This window comes from Alosa sapidissima, chromosome 17 (assembly GCF_018492685.1).
Source record: "Alosa sapidissima isolate fAloSap1 chromosome 17, fAloSap1.pri, whole genome shotgun sequence".
Classification (NCBI taxonomy): domain Eukaryota; kingdom Metazoa; phylum Chordata; class Actinopteri; order Clupeiformes; family Clupeidae; genus Alosa; species Alosa sapidissima.
In genome coordinates this window covers 30,537,587-30,559,764 of record NC_055973.1, presented here as the reverse complement: position 1 = coordinate 30,559,764, position 22,178 = coordinate 30,537,587, and positions in this window count along the sequence as shown.

Below are 22,178 nucleotides of genomic sequence, written 5' to 3'. Positions count from 1 at the left end.
TAGCCTTGTCTCCAAATTGATTTTGTGCAGGTTGTCAAAAGTGCAGTGGGACTGTGCGTCTGTAGATTAACCAGTCACAGAATCAGTCCCACAATAAGGGCAGCAGTAACGCAGGTGTGACCTCACTTCTTTAAGTTCAGATGACATTATCCCAGAATGTCACAAAAGCTTGGAGGCTCAGCATTAGAGATAAGATATGATTTTATTTAGATAACTTTTTGCTCACTTAGTTCACTCTGTATACTGTCAGTACATTTTAGTCAAACATGTAGTGGTAATGATTGTCATTTCAGGGAGGAATTGATTTGTCTTTATGCCCATGTTTGCTGATGTGTAAAACTAAAACAGATTTGCCCCACACAGATGATGTGAAATCAGACACAGGCTCTCCCTCATAGGGGAATGCCCTGTTAGCTTGTATTAGTATAGTCATGATGTTTAAGGGCTACAGCCCAAGGCCTGATATGGTGAGCCCACCCAAAGGAACAGTCTTAGACATGGGCAGAGTGGAACAGATGGAATTATTACGATGACAATATGGCTTTTTCCGATTATCACAGATGATTACCACGGTGTGGAAACCGTGTGTTTAATCCTACCCAGCTTCATCCAAGCCTGCTTTTGACATACAGTAGGCCTGGTACAATGAAACAAAACTGGTACCCTACTGATTCTGTTATCTACTTGATGGATTTAATTGTGGCACAAAGCCAATTAAACATGACCAAGGAAAAAGTGAATGGGACAACATACAATGCCACGGTAACGTTATGCTATGAATTAAGAATGCCCAGCTCAGCTAGGTTTGTTTGTACAGTCAGGATGTAGGCCTATGAATGTGAATGAAAATATGCCCTTCTCCAGTAGCAATAGGCCACCTTAAAATGCACCAGAATAAAAGAATCACATCTACTCAGTAACAATTTTTTACCCTCTATAAGCACCCCCAGATGAAAACCCCCATATGAGTTCCAGCGTCCCTGGTTAAATGTTGCACTTTTGATAAGGTTTTGCCTATATTTTGTAATAGTAAATCCTGTCACACTTTTTGAAACTATTTCAGTTTGTGTAGGCCTATTAGTCCTTTCTGAACATATAGAACATACTTAATACATACATACATAAAAATATCGCGATAATACCGAAAACCGTGATAATTTTGGTCACTATAACCAGTGGCGCCGGCAGGCGTAATCCTGTACGCACTGTGCGTACAATTTTTTCACAGCTTTATTTGTGAAATCATTCAATATTAGCCTACAAAAAAAACTTGTGTGAAAACTAGCCTATATTTATTGACTCATGTGCAATCTGAATATTGGCATTATTCCGAATAAAACCGGAATATGGTGTGCATGGAAACCATAGACTCTAAAATATGAAAACGTATTGTCATGACATAATAACGATTGACCTGTGGCGGTTTTCCGGCGTGGCTTTGGATGGGTCCATTCTGGCGCTTAAAAACACAACGTTCCATTCATTCATAGGATAATAGCCTAAATCATTCAGTCATGAAAAGAAAACAACAGTAGCAGCTTAATATTTTTCAGGCGTTTAACCGTAACGTTAAAAGACGTACAGTAGGCCTACTGTTCTTAGCAGTGATGCTGACACTGACAGCAGTGAGAGATTGTCCTCTACGGTCACGGTCTACACATGTTTAAAATTTTGAATTGTTTGCTTACCTCTGTAGGCTTATTTAAAAAAAAATATTGTTTGGAACAAAGATTCAGTTAATGCGTAGAGCAGAGGTTCTCAACCTTTTGGGGGCTATGGCACGTCATGACGAGTCGGGTTGGTGCGGTGTTAAAAGTCCTTGACTGTGCGTAGGCTTATCTAAAAGTTTGGGACAACCAAAACAGCAGTACAATCTATTTAGAGTGTTGTGAGCAAATCCTTATTGTTAGTAAGTTACTATAAATGTGTTTTTCTCTACCGCAAATCGCAACATAAACTCATTGGTTTATTATTTCTTTTCTTTCCCTTTTTCGCAGGTTGGGCAGTGAAGTTATGCGCATAAGGTATGTTCACCTAATTTGAGTCAGAGCTAGCCTGGCGAGCCAGACCCACAATGAAATGTAGGGTCTGGGCACTCACCGTTCGCAGTGCTCAGTCCGAGGGGCGGGATAGTCAGTTGTCTTTCAAATTCCCTCTGCACGCAATAGGACGCAATAGGATATTTGTTTTCAAGTAGCAGGGAATTCAAGCCAAACCGTTGCAACTCTGCCATCAATCATTATGTTAAGCCCACCAAACGACTCTAAACACAATTTCAATGTCCTGATTAAGTTTCGATTTCTGGAGCTCACAAGCCAACGGAGAGTTGCTAGACTAGCCCTGGCAGCAAATGTAATGTAAGAAATGTAAGATTTCTAGGCTGAGTTAGAGCCGCTTGCTCGGTTTTTTCTGTCCTTCCCAAACTGCGTAAGAGTTACACAAATAGTGTGTTTAGCAACCCGGGAGAGAAATCTCCCTCATCCCAGAACTTTTAAAAAGCCTGAAACACCCCTATAAGTCCATGTAACCTACAGCCAGTGTTGTAAAAGTTAGACGCTTCATTTGATAAGGGATGACATGGGTAGGTTGACGTGATTAAGAGGGGCTTTCTGTTCCAGTTTATGTAAAGGTTTTTCTTAGGCTCAATAAGGAGAGGCCTAGACTAGCCTACATTTACCAAAAGCGCAAATTTTGTAGGTGTGGGGGGGCACGTATGGTGCGTACTATGGAATACAACCCTAGCGGCGCCCCTGACTATAACCGTGAGGTTAAATTTTCATATCGTTCCATCCCTACTTCTGACGGCTGTATAAATGCTTCTCTGTTTTACTGTATAATGTTATGGGACACCATTAAGTCACCAATGAAGAGTTCTCACTAAGACAAGGCCTTTGTTGTGGTTGCTTATCTTTGCTACTACATTCCATTTCATATTCTTTTCAAAATGAGACTTTGACTTGAGAGATTGAAGGCCCCTTTTTTATATGGTAGCAAGTCAAGTATTTAGTGTTGGTGGTCAAGGTCTTGTCCATGGTGTTGAATTAGCAAATTGATTTTGCATAGCTATTACATTAGCTTTAGTTAGAGTTACAACTTTTTACTTTTGCCCCTTGCTCAAATGAGAGCCCTTAGTGGTTTTGCCTTTGAACTGGTCTTGCGGAAGTGACCTTTAAGTTCTGTTAGCACAATGAAAATGTCTCTAAATTTAATTTAAACTTCTCTCATCTACAACATGCATATCTACACAGCTCATGCAATCTCATTCTAGCAGCCCTTTGAGGGCCCATGCACGCTGCTTCTGAAGTAGTTTTGATGCACAAATAATAAAGAAACAGAAGGTGCAGAGTAGCCAGAAGCACTTCTGCTTTACACACGTTTTTCATTTCATTTTCATTTTCTCTGCCTGAATTGTTTTGAAGGTCCACATATCACTGTGCCCGTGTCCTCTTAATTGCTCCCCTGTTCATCTGTGCAATCTTCCCTGGGGCACTTCTCAGGTTCCCGGAAGCCCAAAGGCCTGCTAAATTACTCGGCGCTCTTTTTCGGCTTTGGACACACACACACACACACACACACACAAAAGAGTTTTTCTATTAAAAAAAAAAGGAAAGGAAAGAAAAAGCACAAGACACAAATCCTTTTAGAAAAATCTTCTTTCCGACCAGGTGAGAATACAAATGTATAGGTTGGTTTAGGTTGAGTGGTTTAGTTGTGGTTTGGTTGTGATTTGGTTTGGTTTTGTAAGACTATCCTTTTACATTCTTAAGGCAGATGAAGAATTATCATTGCCGAATGCCATTTGAAGTCCATTTACCTGTTTGCATGTCTGCTGCTATTGTGTTAGCTGTCATTGGGCAGTGGATTTCTGGCACCCTGCCAAGTTGGCCCCCCTTGTCCCCCCTCTCTCCAACCTAAAACTCCTCTTGAACTCAATGTAACTGTTAAATGATAATTTATTTGTGTTTGATATCAATTTTAATGTCTCAGTACGAGAAGTAAAAGGTAAAATAAGTGTGTATATGTTTGTATAAGTGTGTATATGTTTTTCTGTAGTCTGGGAGAAAATGGTCCGTGTTCTGATGAAATCACCTCCTGTTGGATACAGGATATCCTGTGGAGGTCCATGGTCTCCATATGTGAATACTGTCTATATGTTAATTTCTGTTTGTAATGTTATCCAAGAAGCCCCTGTTCTGACTGGATACTTAAGGGTGGTGAGAACTTAATTCTGGGAGTCTTTCTGCTTTTCAGAACTCCCACCTCTGTGGAATTGATATCTACGCCTGGTATGTTCTGTTTTGACTAGAAGGTCTATTTTAGATCGACTGTTGAATTGTCTTTTAACTTATTGTTGATTGTGTCTTGAACTGTTGATTGATTGCAGTGTATAATTATTCCTGGCATTACAATAAATGGTTATGTTAACCCTTGTAAGGTGTTTGGGTCTGTGGGACCCGTTTTCACTGTTTGCTAAAAAAAAAAATGCTATTTATTATTTCTTCTAAATCAAACTCATTGGTCTTGGCTCACTTTCTGTGAAGTGTCTGTGAACCTCTGAGTGAAAGCTGGGTCCAGCCTTCTTGTTAAAACTTGTTAAACTATCATAGTCACTGAACTACATCATAGAAGCAGCCTCTTCAGTGAACTTTTCAGTGATTTAGCCACCTCGTCTGCACAAGTCTGCTATATTGGGACCTTGTTTATGGTACTAATTTAGCAAAATGATTTTACCAAGTTATTCAGTGTGTTTTGCTCTAGTATTTTTGTTCCTGCACCAATCACACAGCAGTACATTTCGTATTGATTTTATTTCAGCAAAATATCAAGCACACATAGGACATTGTTTATTCTGCCACTTCAGTATGTTTGCTTCTACCTTTTTCTTAGACACCACAGTAAAGCAGATACGCATATTTCCACATCAGGAGCATATCAGGGCAAAGCTGTCTTAAGGCTGCTACATACCTGACGCACCCGACCGGTATCAGGAGCATATCAGGGCAAGCTGTCTTAAGGCTGCTACATACCTGACGCACCCGACCGGTAGCGCGACAACGTGACGTCAGTTGCGACACCTCTGTTCAGGAGAAGACGGCAAGTAGTGTCGCTACCGCCACGCGCGAGTATAAATAGGTACGGTGTTCCTGTGACGTCACATTGTCGCGCTACAGGTCGGGTGCGTCGAGTATGTGGGACGTTTTAGCCCTCCTGCTCTGCATATAAAAAAAAAAAAAAGCTCACTTTCCAAGGCACAATTTATTCATCGATAGATGTAAGATGGATGGGGTTGCAAATTCTCCCATAACATGCAGGCTCACATCACCATCAACGTGTCCAGCGACAGCTCTGGCGTTTACTATGTCTGCATGAGCGTGAGCGTAAGCGGCTCTGTTTGGAGCTTGTGGCAGAATCTCACCAAGGTCACTGTGTGTTAACAACTCAACTCGCAGAGATACGAAAATACCCCTCACACGGCAAATATACACACACACACAAACACGCACGCACACACACACACAGACACACACACACACACACACAAGCTAAAACAGAATCATGCAAACCAGTCTGACCTTGCTGTCAAAGCATTTGGAGTTAACAGGTGTTTGAGTCCTCAGACACACCTCGGCTGCGTCCATCCGACGTGTGGAGAGGGCGGCCGCCAGGCGCCTGGCCATGTCTAATGGCTGGTTTATTCCGCGCCGCTGTCTCGTCCTCTCCCAGGCGGCCAGGCTGCCTTATATTTGTTTTGGCTACTTTTGGAATACGTTATCGTCGGGCCCTCTCGCTCTTCACCACAGGACCTGAATCTGACCAGCTCCGACAGGACTGTCTCACTTCATTAAATGTGTTTCCACCGCCACGCGCCGCTATCCCACGCTACACCACCACCGCCACGCGCCGCTATCCCACGCTACACCGCCACGCGCTGCATTCACACGCTACACCACCACCGCCACGCGCTGCATTCACACGCTACACCACCACCGCCACGCGCTGCATTTACACGCTACACCACCACCGCCACGCGCTGCATTCCTCGGGGTCCAGCCCCTCCCCCCCACTGCACACACACACACACACTTACACACGCACGCACGCACACACACACACTCACACACGCACGCACGCACGCACACACACACACACACACACACACACACTCACACACGCACACACACACACACACACACACACACACACACACTATCCCCGCCCAGCGTCCGTCTGTTGGGGATGGAGTGGACTGGATTGAGTGTGATTATTTCCTGCTCCACTCCGTGCGTCCATCTCATCTGGGTCAGTGGACACAGCGGCTTTACTTATCCCGCCTCACCTGGGCAGTAATGTAGGTTAACTGCCTCACCTGGGGGCCTGCTCTGGAATGCAGGCAGCAATTCTGCCAACTTGGAGGTGTGGAGCTCTCTCTCTCTCCCTCTCTCTCTCTCCTGTGCTCTCTCTCTCTCTCTCCTCTGCACTCTCTCTCCCCCTTTCTCTCTCTTAAACGTTCTTTCTCGCCTCTCCCTCCCTCTCTACCTTATTTACACTCTCACACACACATAGCCACCCATGCAAAGACACACACACACACACACACACACATAGCCACCCATGCAAAGACACACACACACACACTAGAGATGTGCGGATGGGCTATTATTTGAACCGTAACTGCATAGCAAAACTTATCATCCATCCGCCATCCATACGCACCAACGTTTTTTGACCAATTTTCAAAACGCCCGCCATCCGCTGGTTGTTTTAATGTATACTGTATGGGTGATGCGGCGCTGCTGACGTGAGGCTAGAAAGCTCTTGCCTGTTCTAGAAAGACTAATCCAATGCAGCAAATATATTAAAAGTTGTAGTAGTATGTTGTAGCCTATCCCCAGAATATCAGCAGCAAACTCGGCCTCTGTCTCGCAAAACAGTCTCCAAATAAAACGCAAATAAATCGGCCTGTAGCCTACAATTTTATCATTGTAATATAAAACGCAATTTGGCACATAATTTTAACATGCTGCTATTTAGCCTACTAATTATAGCTATTGTATTTTAAATCCTTATAAAATAACAAGTCATTCACATTATAGACTTTACGTACTGTCATGTCAGGGTGACACTATGACAAGCCTGCTCTGAAGACTCCCATTCATTTTGACTGCATGGGAAGAGAGCGCGTCTTTTTCAAGACAGACAGCGCAATTATACCATTTTATACCAGCAGGCCGATCGGACCAACTATAGCGCCTCGATATTAAAGAAACGCCGACTCACAAGTCCACCACACAACAGTGCAACGTGCATGTTCACATTTTTAGTAACAACCGCCAAACTTGCTTGCTTGCCTTACACATCTTACACAAGTTTTCCGACTATTTTTCTTACCTTCTTTTTTCCACTGTGGATGTTATTGAGCTTATAGAAGTTTTAACTCTTACGTTCTGAACATCTCGCACTGCCATTGCCCGATGTCATTTCTGAGTCATAATAAGTATCACTCCATAATCTGTCTCTCTTTTAAATGCCTATTCCCTAAATGGTAGGCTACAATGACTATGTGTTTTATATATAATATCGAAACAAAATAACCCAGGCAGTCTCATCTACGAGATGTTTAGGCCTCCTCCAATACTGGCAGCTGGGCTCATAGGTTGCAGATTTGCTTAGTGGTCTACCAAGGCTCTGCAACGAGACGCGATTCTTATTGCACACCGGAGAGAAAAAAATGCTGGTAGGCTACGATAGGCTACTTAATTTACACTTTTTGTTACCTTTAGTGTGCGTGTGTGTGCTTGCGTGAGAGTGGTTGCTCAGTGAAACATCGGAATACACCAATTCTGCAACACCATCTCTGATAGTAGCCTAGCCTAAACAAAGCAGCATGCATAGAAGAAACTAGGCCAAATTACTGCCTGAGGAAAATTTGACTATTTCAAAGTGTGCTCGTTTTTTCCGGATGTAGGTAACACAATTTAACAATGTGCTATATATTTTTTTTTTTTTCATTTGATTGGTTCAACCGCCACCCGCCCGAATTTAATTAAAATATTATATTTCTTCATGTCATCCACCCGAACCGTGAACCGCGCATCTCTAACACACACATAGCCACCCATGCAAAGACACACACACACACACACACAAATAGCCACACAAAGACACACAGACTCACTCAATTGAATTCAATTAAATTCAATTCAATTGAGCTTTATTGGCATGACCAAAAATTAGGGCTGTCAATCGATTAAAAAAATTTATCTAATTAATTACATACTCTGTGATTAATTAATCTAAATTAATCGCATATATAATTTTTGCTGCGAAAGTATTTTAAATATTAAATTCAAATGAATCATTGAATAATCAGCATTAGTGACATTAAAGTTCAAAAACTCTTTTATTATTATTTTCACTGTTCAAATAATAGCCATAATAATCTATGATATGACCTAATATGCTGAGGAAATAAATTCAACAGTGCTTCGGGAAGAAGTTTTTTTTTTTCACATAGGCTACAAGGCATTTCAGGCCACAGATATAACTTAGGGGACACAATGAAAATAAATTAACACTCAATGTCAACACTTATTTCTTTGCATTGATGTGCGACTATAGAGTTGATGAACTCCGGTGATATGCAAATTCCTTGCTGCAGACATTGCAGAGGACTTTATTTTCAACACTTTATTTTTATCAACACCATCAGGCCACTTTTAAAAAGTAAATGTTCCAATCAATGATCCAGGCAGCACATTTCTTCTCTGTCCTTCATTTTACAGTCTAATTTTTACTGACTAGAACGGCTCGGAGTCAAAGGTCATACGGAATCGATTAATCTGCACTAATTTTTTTAATCAGTTATTTATTCTCAAATTAATTCATCTAAATTAATCAGTTATTTTGACAGCCCTAAAAATACAATTTGTATTGCCAAAGCATACATGTACGTAGTAGTGTGTAAAGACATAAAACAAAACATCATGCATCATACATTACTGCAACGGTAGTGGGTGTGTGTATGTGATGGTGTGTGTGTGTGTGTGTGTATTTGACTTTTTGTGTGCTTCACTGATGAAGTGACTCCCTTTGTTTATGGCAAGCATCTATATATCTTGCTGTGACTCTTGCGCTCTTTTGTTCCTCTCCTAATAGTATTCTTAGACTTAGATCCTTAAAGTTTTGAAGGTCTGGATGCATTTCTCTGAATTTAGGAAAGAATTGATCTTGTATGTCTTTCCATTGGCAGCATTCAGCCAAGAAGTGATGCTCTGTTTCTATGGCACCTTGGTTGCAATTGGTGCACAGCCTGTCTTCTCTGGGCAGCCAGGTTTGCCTGTGTCTGCCCTTCTCAATAGCCAGACTGTGATTGCTTAGTCTGTACCTGGTCAAAGTTTTTCTCTGTCTGGTATCAGTGACTGTGGATAGGTAGTCTGCCACAGTGTACTCTCTGTTTAGGGCCAAATAACATTGAAGTTTATTTTGTCTTTTTGTTGTTTCATTCCAATATGATAAGTAATTTTGTTTTTCTGCATTTATAATTTGGTTAGACCGAATTGTTTGAGAAAGAGTGGCAAGGTCCTGAGGCTGACTATTAGTTGTGTTAGTTGTACTATTAGTATGTGTGAGTCTCAGGACTAGCTGGATGAGGGGACTTGTTTTTAGACTCATCTCTTGGCTTTTTAGGGCTTTATAACAATAGGAGTTGGGGTCGCTTGTTTTGAGATGTTCGAAGAATTTGATAGCTCTTTTTTCAATTTTAATTAGTAAAGGGTATTGGCCTAATTCAGCCCTGCATGCATTGTTAGGTGTGTTCCTCTGTACCTTGAGGATACATTTACAGAACTCTGCATGCAGGGTTTCGATTGGGTGTTTGTCCCATTTTTCAAATCCATTTTACATAAGAGGACCCCACACTTCACTGCTGTATAATGAAATTGGTTCGATAACTGTTTGAAATATTTTGAGCCAGATCCGAATGGGTATGTCAAATTGAATAGTTTTTTTGATGGCAGAAAGCCCTTCTTGCTTTCTCTTTCAAATCATTCACGGCCAAGTTGAAATTACCAGTTGAACTGATTTTTAGCCCAAGGTAGGTGTAACTTTTTACTTGTTCGATTGCATATGTACCAAGGGTTAATTTCTTTCCCTGATGTCTGGATTTTTTCTGGAAGGTTAGTATTTTTGTTTTTTGTGGGTTAATAGTCAGGGCCCAGGTCTGACAGAACTTGTGCAGGACATTTAGGTTCTGCTGTAGACCCTCTTCTGTTGGAGACAGCAGAACCAAGTCGTCCGCAAAAAGAAGAAATTTGACTTCGGAGTCATTTAATAGATTTAATAGGAGGCCAGGAGCTGCTGACTGCTCGAGTCTTTTTGCCAATTCATTAATATATATATCGAAGAGGGTCGGTGATAGAGGACAGCCCTGTCTCACACCCCGTTCTTGAGTGAAGAAATCTGTTTGTTTGTTTCCAATTATAATTGCACATTTGTTGTTTAAGTACATTGTTTTTATTATGTTGTATGTTTTTCCCCCTACACCAGATTCAATAATTTTACAAAATAGGCCATCATGCCAAATAGAATCAAAGGCCTTCTGGAAATTTACAAAGCAAGCAAATATTTTTCACTCACTCAGTACAATTCTGCTCTCCGCTGAGCCATGAGTCTCTCTCTCTCCCTTTGTCTGTCTCTCTCTCTCAACCCCTGCTTTCTCTCTCTCTGTCTCTCTCTCTCTCCCTCTGTCTGTCTCTCTCTCTCAACCCCTCCTTTATCTCTCTCTCTCTCTCCCTATCCTCTCTATTCCCTCTCCATCAGAGCATCTGTCTATCGACGACAGCGCATCCACCCTTCCCCTGATCAGACACGAGGGTCCACCTGCCAGGTCCTCCCTTTGATGGGAATTGAAAACAGCTTCCTTCCCCACCCCCACCCCCACACTCCCCCTCCCCAGCGAGGCGCGTGCAGGCAGGCAGGCAGGCAGGCTGGTGAGAGGCTCAAGGCCCCCAGGTTGTCTCATTAGTGAGCGTCTTCCCCAGAGGGTTCTCACAGGTGGAACATATTGGCAGACGCAGACTGCTAGACTCCGACGACAACAACAAGTCCCCCCTGCACGCCGACAGCCGCGTTAGCACTCAGCTCACCGTGCTCACCTGGGCGAGGTGCTCTGTGGTGCGCCGTCCCTCGGAGAGATCGAGAGTGAGCGAGAGTGTTATATTACCCACACATGAAGAAAACAATCAGCACTATGGAACCTGGAAGCCCATCATCAAAGGATTTGTTTCTGTCCGTGAGCAGAAATATGCAGGCAATATTTCTCCTCTAAGACGTCGGACGATGTTTGATGTCTATTTTTAGATGAAAATCAAGGATACGCAAGGCCTCAGCATCAAAGTAGAAAAACAGGTATTATGATTAAGTGGGAGCACACTGGCGATCTTGTTGAAAATATTCCAGTGAAGATTGCATGAACTCTTCACTTGCACTGATTGTGCTGCTCCAGCTACTCAGACAGCCAGTAACCCAAAAAGACTCAACTGATGGTGCCAGCCACACAGAACAATTTTGCATGCAGAAAAGGAAGCATTGATTTCAAAATGTCAAAATGCAAAAGAATAACAAAAGCACTGACCAAAAAGGATTTGAAATACTCTTCCCTTCATCTGCCTCAGTGTGATGGCAACACTTCAATATAAAAAAGGATTACCACACAGTCCACACACTTCTCCTTTTCAAAGCAACGTTTAATAGATTCCAAAAAACAGTGACGCTTCAAGCTTTATGCTCTTCTTCAGACTAGTCTGAAGTGTTGGTCTGAAGACACTGTGTGATGTGGGCATTGATTTGACATTTCAAATAACACTTTTTAGTAGCCTGCAGATACTTGGGGCCAGATGTATGTACATTTGCGAACATAGCGTTATCAGCGCCATGGACAAACCAAGATAGCGAACGCAGTCATACCCAAGTGTACGTCGTGTTTATCAAACTTTCAATTCGTAGTGTAATCGGCGCCTTTCTCCGCACCTTCCGCTATTCACGGATATTAAGGTCCACAACTGAACGGAATAGCCTACATACAAACTGAATAAAGTTAACTGATGAAATCATTAAAAAGAATCAAACGTTTAGCGATCATGAAATAGTACCATACATGATAAGATGTAGACAAGCAGGGAGAAAACGAAGATCAGTAGTTCTACTCAAACTACAGTACTTGTGCACGCTGGCTATAGAGGATTGGTCAAATCTAGCAAGTAGGACAGTTTAAGTGGATGACGTGAAAGTGAAAGTAAGACATTCAAAAGGCCAACAAAAGTTAAGGTTGCTTTTGATAGTACAAAGACTGGTGTTCTAAATAGCGATTCTGTTGTCTTTGAAAGGTTCTCTTATTGACGCATTGCACTGCAATTTGGATTAATACCTGCTTTTAGAAGGCGGAAGTATTTAGGCGCAGAATAGATGCGTGCGCTTTCACAAGCAGTCTTTGTACATACCACGGAATACATAATTAGGCGCTATTAACGCTTCCCCTCCCATCTCTTTAAACTCCCACTTTCCTCTGGATCCTCCCATGAATGCATATGCATGACACGAAAAACGCAATTTACCATTTTCAGCTCCCGCGACAGGCATTGCGGCCTGTTTGTACATACTGTACCTCACAATGATTTTACACGCACGTTGCGAAAAAAATACGCCTAAAGTGGGCGCAAAAGCGTTAGTACACCTGACCCTTGGTTTTATGTTCTACTCATTAATTGTATTTGACAACTGTTGCTTTTGGGTCCTTGTTTGGATGTCTGTCCATTCAGCCGCGTGTCCTAACGGTATATTCCAGGTAGGAGTGTGTGTTATGGAGGACGTGTTTGTATTCTGATTCTATTTCCTGGTCTGTCTCAGCCCTCTCCCTGCCTGCCTCCCACGAGGTGCCTTCTCAGTGTGTGGAGATCCACGCATTGCCCTTACACACGTCTCATTTCAAAGTGTCTCTGCTATCGCTTTGAAGATCTGAGGAACAAATGTCTCTTCCGCTGCACTCCCGGGAGGACGGTGGTGCGTGTGCTCTGCGCTCTCCTCTCTCCTTCTGTCTCTCTCTCCCCCCTCTCACTCTCTCTTTCTCTCTCTCCCCCTCTCACTCTCTCTGTCTCTCTCTCCCCCTCTCACTTTCTCTCTCTCCCCCTCTCACTCTCTCTGTCTCTCTCTCCCTCTCTCACTCACCCTTTCTCTCTCTCCCCCTCTCACTCTCTCTTTCCCCCTCACTCTGTGTGTGTGTGTGTCTCTCTCTTCCCCTCTCACTCTCTCTTTCTCTCTCTCCCCCCCCCTCTCTCTCTCTCCCCCTCTCTCTGACTGTGGCTCTCACTCATTTTCTGTCTCTCAATTCGGTCTAACGCTAACGCTAACGCTAACACTTTTTCTCCCTTTTGTCCCTGCCTCTCTACTCTCTCTCTCTATCCCCCCCTCTCTCTCCCCCTCTCACTCTCTCTCTCTATCCCCCCCTCTCTCCCCCTCTCACTCTCTCTCTCTCTATCCCCCCCTCTCTATCCCCCTCGCTCTCTGTCTTTCACCAGACATGTCTGTGCTTTGTGACATGAGTCCTGCTTCCTGAGAGGCCTGTCTCTTTGACTCTTGATGGGTGAAGAGCCTGTCACTTTGAAACTGTCTAAACTCTTGGGGAAGAGTTCCACAGCTGGCTGCATTAGTGAATCTGTATGAATGTGTCTCAGAGCATGTTCTAGTCATGCTTCTTTTTAAAGCAACACCAAAGAACTTTTCCTCTGTCGCACGCACTATTTGTTTATCCAGCACCGGCTTTGCAAATAACAATGTCCACAGACAAGGTAGAATATGTTGCATGATTTTATGAAAGTACGATGTATTGCCATCAGATGCGAGTCAAATTTGTAGTTTCTCATGTCTCATTCCATCGAACTACAGATCCACTACCCGATCCGGCAAACTTACATAGTGCGGTTATAGCCGATAGAGGGCTGCGAAGCGAATGCAGAAAGTGCCGTTCACCCTGTTACAAGTTGATGAACCACTGAAACGATTTTGGAAAAAATATTTTAAGGTACAAAAAACTATTTGGGGTTGCTTTAATGGATCAGTAGTCCTCAGCTCAGTCTGCAAATCTAGCTAAAGTACATAACAAACACACAGACCACACCTTTTCAACACAGACCACACCTTTTGAATAGAACCATCTAGCTGTCAGTCTAACTCTGAGCAACCTGTAAATCAAGCCTGGATATTATGTGAGCACACCCACCGATACACTTTGTCATATTCCTCATCCTGTACAGTGCTGCATGTTGATGATCAAGCTAACACTAACTGGCAGTGAATGTGCCACACTGTAGAGTTGTGCTAAGGCTAACATACAGCCATTATATTGTCACATCATAATAATAAAACTGTTGGGATTCAGACTTATATAAATACAGACAATTAAGGTTCTGCTAGACTCTAATAACTATGTAATAACACGCTTGGCATCTCTAATAACTATGTAATAACACACTTGGTATAATGGTAGTGAATACACTCTAATAACTGTGTAATAACACACTTGGTATAATGGTACTGAAGTATGTTATAAAGTCCAAGGGTTCAATGGTTCTGCAACATAAGGTGTTACCATTGGAAAACACAAAATCATTCACTGAATTAAATAAAATGTTAAAACTTTATTATAAAACTAAACAACATTTTGGCTGAACCAATTTCCTCACAAAATGTTGCAGCATGCAAACCAAAAGATAAGAGTGTCCTTTCGTGCTCCATTGTGAGTGGACGTTCCCCTTGTTTTACACTGAAACTGTACAATCTCATGAGAACACTGCATTGAAGGAGTTGTTTCAATCTGTATTTGGTTCTGTGTCATGCCATCACTTTCATGTGACTTTTGTATTTCATATTGCCGACAGGATGAAAGAAACTTAGAAAATGGGTTTCTGACAACAAACCCCCTCTCTCTCTGATATATATCAACAAACCCTGTCTCTCTCTCTGATATATATCAAGGCAACAGACAAAAAACAAGTATCTGCTTTGAACAGGAGCAGCAAGACCACAAACATCTCAAGTTTCCTGAGCTTGTGATGTGTTCTGTCAAACAATAAAGCCCCTGAGTCCTGGCTAATGGAAAAGCTGCTGCTATTTTCAACACCATAAAATGACAAATTTAGCTAAAGCACATTGTTTTCTTGATCCTTATTAGCGTGAGTGTTTCACTGTGTTGTCAGTATTGTTCTTTCAGTCTGTCTTCTGCTTCTATGTATTTGTCATGTTACGTATTTTCGAGCGGTTCTGCGTAGATGTTGACTGCGTACATCAGTGCGTGCTCTGTTGCTCAGAGGTTCTGCGTAGATGTTGACTGCGTACATCAGTGCGTGCTCTGTTGCTCAGAGGTTCTGCGTAGATGTTTACTGGGTACATCAGTGCGTGTTCTGTTGCTCAGAGGCTGCATTTGACTTCACTTCACTTCATGTTGTGGCTGTTTGGCTCCTCTTCAGGTCCTCCTTCAGGTCCTCCTTTTCCACCCCTTTGGCAGAACCCAGTGGAGTTATTGACTTCTGTGCTGCTCGCCTCCTCACGCATGCCCATGGATCCTGCCTACATCTCTGCCTGATTACTGGACTTTCTGCTTGTGCCAGACCTGCAAACTTGTGTTTGTGTGTGGTGGGTCTCTCTCTGTGTCTGTACAGTATGTGTGTCTGTATGAGTATTTCTGTCTGTATGTGTGTGTGTGTGTGTGTGTGTGTGTGTGTGTGTATGTGTACAAACTTTTCAAAGTTGATCTGCCCTTGGCCCTTGCTGGCCACTCTACTTTCCTCATTACTGCAGGCCCGGATTTGAAAGACCAGTAACTAGGGTGCATCCAAAAAGACCAGTAACTAGGGTGCATCCACAAAGACCAGTAACTAGGGTGCATCCACAAAGACCAGTAACTAGGGTGCATCCACAAAGATCAGCACCTAGGGTGCATCCACAAAGACCAGTAACTAGGGTGCATCCACAAAGATCAGCACCTAGGGTGCATCCACAAAGACCAGTAACTAGGGTGCATCCACAAAGATCAGCAACTAGGGTGCATCCAAAAAGACCAGTAACTAGGGTGCATCCACAAAGACCAGCAACTAGGGTGCATCCACAAAAAACAGCAACTAGAGTGCATCCACACAATATGTTTCTCTGGTGTGCTTCTGTCATCGAACTGAACTCCAGTCGGTGAAATGACGCTGAGCACAAGGCGCTAAAGCTCTAAAGCTCTTCTTCTTGGTGCTGCTGCAAATCGTTAAGAAAATGCCACTGGCATGTGCACATACCCCAAAGTGTTTAAGGCACTTCAGCTATTCAAAGAAACAATCCCAACAGTTGCACAGTTACTGCGACTAGTGCTGTGGCAAACGCCCTCAGAACACTTAACCTAAAAGCATCTGTCTTTATGCGCAACATGAATTATGCATGGCCCTAATCCAGCTCTGTATGTCTATCGGTGTGAGTTTGATGTTGGTGTCTCCACTTCAAAACAACTGTCTTTTTGGTGTAACTAACAATGAGCCCTGCATGCACTCCCAGTAAATACCAGACAAGTGGAGAGCTAAATGAAACATGTTAAATATTTTATCAGCCGACGCAAATACATAAAAAAGGAGGCTTTGTCAGGGAGAATCCCCCACAGAAATCACACAAAGCTCACCAGCGGCACGGCGCTGTTGTTTATCTTTAGAAGTGCCCGCGCTCTGCTGTCGAGCAGAATGTGGGGATGTTTTTAGCGAGTGCCGTAGCTTTGTTTCACTCTCAGGTTTGGCCATCCATTACACAGCACACACACTTGGGCTCCGTCTAGAATCCAGCATCCCTATCTCGACAGGAAAGGCACTCTGCATGAGAGGCATTTTAACGCTCAAACGTATCAAAGATACAAATGCTTTTGAACTGGTCAGTTGGATTGCTCGTTATTGCATTAGGCTTCATTTTCAGTCACGTCAAACCCAGAGATGTGGTGCAGAATCACAAGAGATGCGTATGTTAGCTTTAATCTGTCGATTCAATATACTGTACTAACTTCTGTTGAAGACGTCATGTGTATGTTTGCATTAATCTGTCAGTTCAATATACTGTACTAACTTCTGTTGAAGACGTCATGTGTATGTTTGCATTAAAGTGATGAATATACATTACATTACATTACATTACATTACATGACATTTGGCTGATTCTTTTTAACCAAAGCGACTCACAACATGGTAAACAATTTAAAGGTAGAGTACAGAAGAAGTGTCAATTCTAGTCAGGTGATAAGTGCTAGAATTAGCAAGTCTAGTTGTAAGTAGTGCTACGAGAGGAGATATTCTATGAAGCGCTGGGTCTTCAGGAGTTTTTTGAAGATGTAGAGGGATGTCCCTGCTCTAGTAGGAACTGGTAGTGCGTTATCAATATGCGGGAGACTCCTGGAACTTGCAGGAGACTTGGGATGTCTGGATAAGTCAAGCAGAATGAGCACTGATGACTGTGCGGTCGCCCTGGCTTCCTTTAAGGCTTCTCTCACGGACAGCAGAGCTGTTTCGATTGAGTGGCCACTCTTGAGCCCAGATTGGTTTGGATGAAGAAGGTTGTTCTGTCACATGTGTGAATATTATGATTTATTTTATTATTTGATCTTGTGTGCTTTTGTGTGCTGTGTCATATAATTCACGTGTGTTTTTGTGTGCTGTGCCAATTACCCCTCCCTGGTGTTCCCAATGTCTAATAATGAGTCATAATGGACCCATTAACTTTGGCCAATCCAGGAGAGTCTGTGGTAGCGGTGGGGACTACCGCCTGGTAAGGAGGCCACAGACGAGAAGCCGTGATCAGGGTCCCCGACTGCTGAACCAGATGGTCGAGCGCTCCTCACGTTTCCGGGTTACAGACTTTGTGATTGTTGGCCCTGTTTGCACCAGATTCACGCTAGCCGTTGGCTGCGCTGCCTGCCCCAGTCCGCTGCCGAGCTCTTTCCTGTTTTACAGTAACTGGCGGTTGGAGGCATGGAGGCTACCCAAAGGAGGACGAGTCATCCGGTAGGCTACCCCTGCCCACTCTGCTTGCCGTCTGCCTGCTTGACCCCTCTGCTATCGTTTTGTGCTGTAGCTTTTGCTGGGTCTGCTTGCCTGCCCTGCCCGCTGCTACTGCTAGGTCTGTTGCTGTTTGGACGTTGGTATATTATATTTAGTATTTCGTTTTTTTAGTTTTTCTTATCTTCTACTGTCTCTATTGTACAGTGGAGTTTTGTTTTATGTATATACTTATATTTACTCTTTCTGCTGTAAGTGCATGTTGTGTGTGATGTCTGTATGCTACTGAGACCTTGATTTCCCCTTGGATCAATAAAGTATCTATCTATCTATTTATCTATCTATCTCTAACGCTACTAGTGACTGGTGGTGGTATGGATTGCTTCAACTTTATATTGGATTGAGACTGTTAGGTTAATAAAACTGCTGGACTGCTGGGATGAATTGAGATGCCAAATTCGATTATGACAGTTTTATTATTCCTGACTGTACAAACATAAATTATTTAATAAAAGACACTAAAGTAAGAGTATACTGTAATCCTTTGTCTTGGAGTCATTCGTCTGCCCACCACATTCCCTGCATATGGTTAAATGATTGCCTGGTCATGGGCAACTCAAACCGGTAGACCAGCGTGAAAGTTCCGTGAAAGGACTTCATAGTCCTGTTTGGAGACTACTAATTTTAAGGTGATCAGCTAATTCCCCTGCAAACCGTAACAGTTAGTGGAGAGCGCAGCCAGTTGTTGATAAATTGTACGAACCTTGCTCTGTTGAACACATCATGTGCAAAACATGCCAGACTATAGTGTGGCAATGTCTCGAGGGAAAATGAACAAATGTGCTTTAAAATAGATATCAGAAGGTAATGAAAGGTAAAGTTTTATGAGTAGAATGTTTAAAGAAAATAGCTAACAAACTGGAAATGAACATTCATTGAGAGAGCATGGGCTTATAGTCATTATGATACACAATCTTGATATGTATAAATGTATTTTTCCTTGATTGCATGGAACCAGCTATGTCATCTAAACACATTGTTGTACATTATGTTTTCTTGTTGTAAAAGTACAACTCTGAACAAACATTGCCACCCCATTGTGTGAGAGAAAGGCTTCCATTATTTCTTAATTTTTCACTTTCAGCACAGGTGTATGTACCGCAAATGGGCATTGATTGCATCTGCAGGGATAATACACTCTTACCAACTGAAATGAAATGGGCCAGGGTTCTCCCTCTATTCAAGAAAAATAGTAGGACAGATGTTAAAAATTATAGACCAGTGTCAATCCTACCAACTTTGTCTAAAATTTTGGAAAGAGTGGTCTTTGATCAGATGGAGAAGTACTTAACCCAGAACAACTTGCTATATGACCTCCAATCTGGTTTTAGATCTGCATACTCCACTGACACATGCCTCACTCACCTATGTGACTACATCAGACAAGAAAGTGAAAAAGGAAATTATACTGGCATGGTTTTATTAGATTTACAGAAAGCGTTTGACACTGTGGACCATTCCATTCTTTTATCTAAGTTGCAATGCATTGGTTTTGGCCAGGCATCATTACAGTGGTTTAAATCATACCTATCAAATAGAAATCAAATCTGTGATTATGATGGGGTATTGTCAGAACCATTGCAAATATCTTGTGGGGTGCCCCAAGGTTCAATTTTAGGTCCTTTGTTATTTCTTATTTATGTAAATGATATGCCAGCAGCTGTTAAATGTAAAGTAATTCTCTATGCTGATGACTCCTCACTACTCGTATCTGGTAGAAACATCTCTCAGATTCAACACCCTTACTGATGAGTTGAGTAATGTAAGACAGTGGCTGCTAGACAATAGACTGTCATTACGTGTGGGGAAATCAGAATGTATTTTATTTGGTAGCAAACATAAGATAAAAAAGGCACCTGAGTTAAAAGTCAGATGTAATGGTAATGAAATACAAAGTCAACAGTTACATATTTAGGTTTAACACTGGACCAGACATTCAGTTGCAGAGAAGCTATTAAATAAAAGTGCTTCCAAATAAAAAAAATTGTACTGTAACACAAGGCAATTCGATTTTAAAGTTAAAACACTCCTTGTGTCGGCGCTTGTGCAGTGCCATTTTGACTATGCCTGTTCAGCATGGTACAGTGGCCTGACAGTGAAAATTAAAAATAAAATGCAGGTTACGCAAAACAACATGATCCGTTTTATATTAGGTAAACCACCTAGGTATCATGTCACTTCTAATGATTTTAAGAAAGTGGACTTTCTGCCTGTGAAACTAAGGGTTGAACAGCTAAAACTGAATCATATGTTTAACATTATCAATGGGGTAGCCCCTAAGTATTTGGGATCCCAAATTGTAATGGTGCATACTCAACATACCCATGAAACAAGAGCAAGTGTTCGCTCCTGTAAGGTACCATCTGCAAAGAGCGCGGCACGTAGCTCTTTCTTTTATACAGGGATTATGCTATGGAATAGCCTTCCATTTCATATATTAATATGGCAGAAACAAAAAGGGTTTTTAAACAAAGGGTTAGAGTTTTTCTGTGGAATAAAGTAGAGAATTAGGTGACTTACAGTAGGAATGTGATTTTATATGTGTATATGTGATATCTGTTGCATGTGTTTGTATGTCTTGTCCTCTTCCATTAGGGACCATGTTGGAAATAAGTGTTTTTACGCTTTTACATGTAATCCCTTGAATACCCCTTTGTCTTCCTTCCTTCCATAAATAAACCAAACCAAACCAAACTCTTAGGGCAAACAGTGGTCTCTGGATACACCTTCAAATATCTAGATGCATCGTTTTGTTGCATTGAAAAACCACTATGTTTATCATTGTATGCTATGAAAAGGCTTGTTTAACAAAGCATTTTGTCTTTTATTCTACACTGTGTACCAGGACTCACACAAAGCCTTCAGGCAAAGAGTTTCTCTCTTTTGTGAGAAAAAATAAATTAGGGTCAGACCTTGAAAGCTGCGGTATAATTATCTTTTTATCTGCCAAAGCAGTCAACATAGAGATGCGAGCTACAGTACATGACTCATAGCTCTAGCCTGATAAGCATGCAGGCTTTCTCAGTTGTAATTGAGAGTGGGCCTGGAAAAGGTTCATTGACTTACAACTTCCAGGAGGGCCATAACTAGCAGTAAAATTAAACTTAAATTGGTGCATTATACCGTAACCGTCTCTAGTGATCTAATTCACCTACACTGGGGTCACACTCAAATCAAAAAGGATCCTAGGTTCTTCGGCTGGAGATGTTGAAATGACTGAATTCCCAGTCTACCATTAAAGGGTAACACTTTATTTGAAGGGGTCTACATAAGGGTGACATTTAACCGTCATAAGAATGACATGACACATGTCATGTACATTAAGGACACATTATTACACTATAGCTTCGCTAGCGGCGGTCATATAATGATTGTTTGATGTTTTTTTTTTTTTTCTCCCCGTCATCTACTTCCTGAATTTTTGGTCAAAATAACTACCTGAACCGTGGCACTGAGGATGTCTTTTATGGTATGTTGGTCTCAAGGGCCCACATCAACCTAGCCCATAATCACTCATTTGTGATTTGCACCCCCCCCCCCCCCCCCCGGTAAAAAATGAAAATGCAATATTATTCTGCTTTAATCGACCCTATCTTCAGTTAAGATGTTCAGAACTGCACCAAATTGTATGTGTATGATTGACCTGGCATTCTCTGGGGATATGCCAAGTTTTGTAGAAATTCATCCATGGGGGGGTCTAAAAAAATGTAGGTTATGTGTACATTTAGTGACTGTACACTCATTGGCCTGTAGATGGCGGTGCACACATAAACACATGCACACACACACAGGTACACACATACTATCGGTATTAGAACGGCCGATACATAATTGTCATGGCTGTATTTCCAGTATTGGCGATAAGTAGTCGTTTGTCCACTAGATGGCGCATCGTTGCAGTGAGACGTAATTTTGTTGGAAGGTAAAAGTGGGTTGGAAAAACAATGGACGCTTCCTACAAGGACTGTAGTTTACCGCAGAGAACATCTAATAAGGATAGGATGATGTTCACATGAAATGTAATTCCCATTTCTTCTTGAAGCCGAAATAAATCTG